The following is a 7,139-nucleotide window of genomic DNA, read 5'->3' as shown; positions in this document are numbered from 1 at the left end:
CCCCAGACCGAGCACCGTTGCTGTGGCTGTGCTCGTCAGTGGGAGGAGAGGGTGCAGACGGAGTGATCCCCTCGCCCGCACCTTGTGGAGCATGACCGCCAAGGCGTTGTTGATGATGTTCTCCTCGGACATCTCCAGCCCTCGATCATGTCGACCGCGGGGGGAGTGGCGATGGCGCCACCTGCTCCAATCACGCCCCCAGCAGCGTTCACGCCCTCGCTTGACCCCGCATCCCCGAGGCACTGGAGGCCGCGGGCGGCGGATCCTTCGAAGTGGACGGATGGGCCGAAGGGCCGGACTTCTTCTTCTCGGGCGCCATGGTTGATGGCATCGTCGAAGATGAGGATGGCGATGAACACGACGCGCTGCGAACGCTTTCAGGTTCGCGCAGGCGAGGCCCCTACCTGGCGCGCCAAAGATGTTGCGGGATATCCACAACAACCTATGGGACCAGGAGGCCCCTTGCTGGTTTAGCAGGGGGACGTCGCGTTGCACAAAGAGCAGACCAGCGCACGGCAGCACGACAGAGATCACACAAGCAATTTACCCAGGTTCGGGCCGCCGTGAGGCGTAAGACCCTACTCCTGCTTTAGTGGATTAATGATGGAATGGGGATGGTGCTACGTAGTACACTTTCCCGGCAAGGGTCGCCGTAGGGCCGTAGTGACTATGTGCGTATGGTGGTGTGGGTTTATCAACTTTCCAACCCTTCCTACGGGCGCCATGGGCCTCCTTTTATAGATTAAGGGGTCACCACAATGGCAAAATAGTCATTATCCACTGATATGATAGCAAACAGTGCTATCATACCTAACTCTGCGAGCTGACATGGTGCATGAAATGCACCGCTTAGTGTCACATCACTGGTCGCCCAGCAAGGCTTGCCGGGCTATCTTGCTAGCTCCGCGCCTCTTCTCTTGTTTTCTTGACACGTCGCAGGACGGGTGTCATCTATGGGTTTCTTCTGTAGGAAATGGCTGCCATGTGGCGAATGGCTTCCACTTAATCATCTTGCGGCTTGACACCACACTGATTGACGACGTGGGTCGTGCTTGAGTGGTTGGTGGGGTGGTTCTGCCGCCGTGAGCCCTGGCAGACCTTGCCGGGGTGCCTTGGTTGCCAGCTTCTGGCGGTGGCCTCGCCCCTTGCCGGGCTCGCCTGCCCGGCAAGGGAGGCTCTTCTCTTGCCGATATCTTGCTCTTCTGGCTTGATCTTGGTCTCTCTGAACTGCATGTTGGTTCTCCAAATCTCTTGGTCCTTCAATCTTTGACTTGGGTTGGTGCCTCAATCTTGTTCCCGTGCCTGTGCACAGTCTGGGCAACAGACCCAAGGTTTGTTGCACCGATAGCAGGCGGTTACCGTCCACCCCAACAATAAGCCCACATCTCTGAACTGTGACATTTGAAGAGCTTCCGGAAGAATCATACGACGCTGAGTGCCCATAACTTATCCCGCGTGGTGGTTAGTGCAAAAAGGCCAGATGCTACTCAGATCATATATCCAAACCCGTTAGTGTGTTAGGAGCTCGCGGTAACGATCAGTGCTCCTGTCACCCTGTCTCGCGGACTTACGACAAGGGCCAGGCCCATCCCTCTCTAGGGCGGTCTCTGCCTGCCCGGTCGTGCCGCGTCATTAACTCTCGAGGGTACCCTTGGGGCCGACCTGACTTATCAAGAGACTGTCGGAACTCAAGTCCACCTCTATCAGAGCAGTACCACCTGTCCCTTCAGTCCCGTGGTAACAATTAACGGGGAACATTTAAATTAGTTGTGGGTCCAAACCATCAAAGTGAACTTAGAGGAATATCCCTCGGTAGGTTCACACATGAGGTAAAATGTCAAGGTGAACTTGGAGGAATCACCCTCGATGGCTCACACTTGAGGTGCTGCATGACAGAGTCATCATCGGGAGTGGTGAGTGAGGAATCACCCTCGGTTAACCACACTCGATGTGCTACACTACAGAGATATAATCAGAAGTGAGATACGAGGCATCACCCTCGACACTCGATAGTAGCTCTGCAGAGGCGTACAACTAAGGGGGGTGTTGGTGGTGTGTTCGATCTCTACACATCGGTCACATTGATTGAATCACCGGTAGTAAAGCATGGCAACACACACTGGTACGTGTCGGTGCTATACAAACAGTTTTTAACCCCTTTCTGCGACAACAGTTGGAACTGTCGCCAAGTGAGTGTGGGCGATAGGGGGGTCCTTCCCACATGACCCAGAAACCGTCGGGGATAGGCCCTCCTGGCACATAGGCTGGGGCAAAATGAGCTCGTGTGCGATCGGGCGAGGCATCGAAACCCAATCGTTTCCGTTTGTATGTACATCCCACACGGTGAGTCACAGAAAAGCATTTCCGTTCGTATGTATATCACACACAGTCAATCCAAGGAGTACGTTTCCGTTCTTATGTACATCCCACACAGTCAATCTAGGGAAAACGTTTTCGTTCGTATGTACATCCCACACAGTCAATCCAGGGAAAATGTTTCCGTTCGTATGTACATCCCTCACAGTTTTATGCATAGGCTCGTGTGTGATAGGAGTAACTATCACACACGCTCTGCCTTGGTTAAACGTTTGCTTTTATCAACTACATCACAGACGATTTGATGAGGAAAACTGTGTGGCATTGGGCTATCCATCACAAGCGCTTTCACTTCTAGAACCGTTTGCAAAGTTCCATGACCCATTTAGCAGGATTATTAGTTTACAATTAATAGTTCCAGTATTACGCAAATTCACATTTCATATCGAACAGCTGTTTGCAATTTCATATCAGGCACATAGAGATATCTTAACATCACAGTACGATAGCTGCCTGAAAATAGCACACTACAACATATAGCTAGTTCAACTTCATAAGAACAATATTAGAAAAATATATTCATTTCCCTAATCGAGATCATCCAGGCTCGTCTTATCCACCTCTGCTTTCAGTTCAGTAAGAACCTGTTTTGCACTGGCCAGCTGGGAAAGTGCCTCCTCCTTCGCCAACACCATCTTAGCATAGTCTGATTCAAAAAATCTGAGCTCAGTCTCCACCTTCCTTTTTTACCCAGCATCTTCAAATATTCTTCAGAGTTGACAACACTCTCTTTAAGCCTACCTCTGTTCTCTTCCTGATACATGCTCCAGAGCTTTCCTAGGCACATCTTCAAAGACTGTGGCCACTCTTGATCAACCCACTCCAAGTAAGAACACTTCCATTCATCCTATATATTTAAAACTATATCACTAAAAATTGTAGGGAAAATGGGTTTATAGCAACATAGAAAATCAAAACTGAAGAAACAGGTTAATTATGACATATCTTCTCAAAAGGATCAATGTGCAAATGAATTAATTGCTACTGAGACAACAACCAAATTTGGAAACATCAGAAGCTATAATTAACTACAACAACGCTACAAGTTCTTACACATGTACTATAAATAACAAATTAAACATTTTAAGAGGAAGGTAAATATAATTGCAACAGCATAGCGACACTGTTTGGATGACAGCAAATTGATACTAACAGGTGTGTACATGCACAAATTTAGTAAAATAGAACTAATAGCACTAATGCCGTCCACTATGTATGCCAAAACCGGTGTAAAGAAAACTATTGCTACATCTCGCTCCGGTGCCATGCACTGGCGAGCCGATGCAGCGGAAAAAATCAGGGACCCAAACTCCGGAGCACCTAGTTGCTCCGCCGCCCAGTTCCTTCGTGCCATAAAGATTTAGTATTTTACTACTTGGCTGCTCGGATGTGTGGACAAGTTGGCTGCAGAAACTGCTGAAGCGGTGCAAAATAATTTTCTAATGGCACCACTGATGAGATGGCAACATTTTTAGATACTAGGTACAAACTATGACACTGTCTTAGGATGCGTTTGGTTGAAGGTGTGGTACGAATGGGTTGGGACTGTGACAGTGTATGAATCACATCTAACAAATGATTTGTAACAACGAAAGAGGGTCTAACCTTCTCTGCACATGCCAGAAACTTCCTCCCACTGTCCACAGATTCAAACACAAGTAGCTTCACGCATGGAGATTGATGGTGACAACGAGTAGACAAATCTTTAGCCACCCCTTCCATTCGTTGCAACTGATGCTCCTAGGGAACTACAAGAGGAAGAAATGACTCAAATCGACCGTCGGGTAAAAACCCTTCATTCCAAGTCATAGCCCAAGAGAGAGAAGAGAGGCATACCCGGGTGGTGAAGGAGTCGTCGTCGGAGGAGGAACCGTTGGAGAGGTCTTTGAAGAAGACCGTGGCGACCCCGGCGGCAGGATGCGAGACGGCGAGAGCGAGGAAGCAAGCAAGTAAGCGGCTATAGCTTAGGAAGGAATTAAGGAAGGGGGACACAGGGGAAATGTGACTTGTGGTCGGGGAGAAAATGGGGTGGGGAAGGGGGGTAGATATTTCAGCGGTAGGCCAAAAATTTCGAAATGTGGAGGGAAACATTGCATGCGGTGCCGCCGGACACCAGTCACTTTGAACGATAGTGTGCATCACAAACGATTCTTCTGCTTTACGCGCATGAGATAAGTTTGATAAACAAATTTTGGTGGAAATTTCCCCGGGTACGTCATTGCATAATTTAACATCGCTTGCTAATTTGGGCACACAAAAGAGCGTACAGCACATAGACCACACTTACTGAATCGAGCAATTTCAGTAATTAAACAGAGCCAGTTGACCTAAACATTGCTCTAACAAAACACTAGCATTAAAAACAAAGCCTAAATACGCATAATTTTAACAAATCCGCCGCCGCGTAGCCTATGCTTCGCCGGTGTGAGATGAGACGTCGATGACTTGTCCTGGTGACATGCCGCCGTTGGTGGACTCCGCGTCCCCCTGCTGAAGTCGAATGCGTCCTTGTCCTCGGCGCCGCCCTCAAGGTTGTAGTACTCGTAGTAGTGGCTGCGCCAGAGCTCGCGTTGCTACTCCACCGCCGATTCCTCGACGGACAGACTTTTCTCTACCTCGACCTGGGCCACGCGCAACTCCTCCTCCCGGTGCTCCTCGATCTCCGCCGCCTCCTGCATCTCCAGCTCCCGCTCGGCGACCTCATGAGGAAGCAGGTGCTCCATGGCCACCGCCACCTTTTCGGACATGGTTTGCATGCTGGATTCCGAGGTGGCCTGGAATATCTTGGTGTGGATGGCCTCGACCCGGGCCAGGGCGACATCGGCGGCACGGACGGCAGCTCGAGCGCTCTCGGCGTTTGCAGCCGCCATCGCAGCAGCAGCTGCAGTCAGCTCGGCTGCTGGAGCTGCCCTGTCGGCTGCCACAGACGCCCTCTCGGCGGAAGCGGCCGTGCTCAATGCGGACGCGGCAGCACTCTCGGCGTAGGCGGCTGCACTCTCGGCGCAGGCGGCGGCGCTCGAGGTGGACGCGGCTATCGTACGGGCCTTCACCAAGCGTTTCCACGGTGTCATCTTTGCAAGAAGGGGGTGCGGGAATGGGGATCGGGATTTGTGGATTTGGGGGTTGCCAGCACTAGAGCAGACGAGCCGGCGAAGCTTAAGGAGGAAGACTTAAATAGACCCAGAAATTTTCATCGCAAACGATTCCTACAAAACAACTGTGTGTGATGTTATTGATATTTTTTATTAGCTGTGAAAGAAGAATTTGGAGTAAAGTGGCAACGGATGCTGTTTTAAATGTACGAGAAAATTTGTAGTACTAATACAACTGTCATGTCAAATTTTGGAAAATTGCAGGGGTCATTTGACCTTTTAAGACATTTAAGTGATTTTCTAGCCATTTAATGACCGTAATTGAAATTTGAACTACATGTACATGCAACAGCTAACCATAACGGTTTGAAAAGTCATATTTTGTGTACTTGTGTGTGATTTAATTCCATGTGCAGTAAATTGGATGGATTTTCAAAGATATTGGTCTAACGGCTATGACGTAATTAAGCATGGAGTGCCATGGCATTTGAATTCCAAAAAAATTAAAAAAAATCAGAAACACATGAAACATTGGTTGATTTAATGTCATGCCACCAAGATGACGTGGTAAAAAATTTGGCATGTTTGACAAAAGTTTGGACACACACCCCTCACAAACCGGAGCAACTCACTAGAAGGCTCGTGGTTCCGAGAGGGAACAATGCATGTTTGATGACGAACGGGAGATAGCTTCCTCTTAAGGCCTTCAATTTTTTTTCTATGTGTAACGTGCACTAATACAACTGTCATGTGAAAATTTGGAAAATTTCAGGGGTCATTTGACCTTTTGAAGACATTTAAGTGATTTCTAGCCATTTAATGACCGTAATTCAAATTAGAACTACATGTACATGCAACGGCTAACCATAATGGTTTGAAAAATCATATTTGTGTACTTGTGTGTGAGTTAATTCAATGTGCAGTAAATTAAAAGGAATTTTCAAACATATTGGTCTCACGGCATGGACACATGCATGGAGTGCCATGGCATTTTAATTCGAAAAAAAAAGATCAGAAAAACATGAAACCTTGCTTGATGTAATGTCATGCCACCAAGATGACGTGGTAAAAAATTGTCCTGTTTGACGAAAGTTTGGACACACACCCCTCTCATACCGGAGCAACTCAGTATAAAGCTCGTGGTTCCGAGAGGGAACAATGCATGTTTGACGACGAACGGGAGATAACTTCGTCTTACGGCCTTCAATTTTTTTCTACGTGTAACGTGCACTAATACAACTGTCATGTGAAAATTTGGAAAATTTCAGGGGTCATTTGACCTTTTGAAGACATTGAAGTGATTTTCTAGCCATTTAATGACCGTAATTCGAATTTGAACTACATCTACATGCAATGGCCAACCATAATGGTTTGAAAAATCATATTTGTGTACTTGTGTGCGAGTTAAAAAATCATCAGACGATGTAAATATCTTGTGTTCAAAAAAGAAAATGTAAAATCTGGCAAGACAACCGGCCCCCACATGATTGGCACTCTATTTCGCGCCTCGAGGTTTGGAAGGTGAGTGGCGGGCGTTATTAATCAGACACGGTTTTGCATTGGGAACCGTCAGCTATTATGTTCACACACGAATTTTTCTACGGGAATCGTGTGTAATTCAAACTACAGTACTCGTAAATTCCGGCGACCGGCATGTGTACTATTCCCGTC

The sequence above is a fragment of the Triticum aestivum genome, chromosome 1D (assembly GCF_018294505.1).
Source record: "Triticum aestivum cultivar Chinese Spring chromosome 1D, IWGSC CS RefSeq v2.1, whole genome shotgun sequence".
Lineage (NCBI taxonomy): Eukaryota > Viridiplantae > Streptophyta > Magnoliopsida > Poales > Poaceae > Triticum > Triticum aestivum.
Note: the sequence above shows the minus strand (reverse complement) of the source record.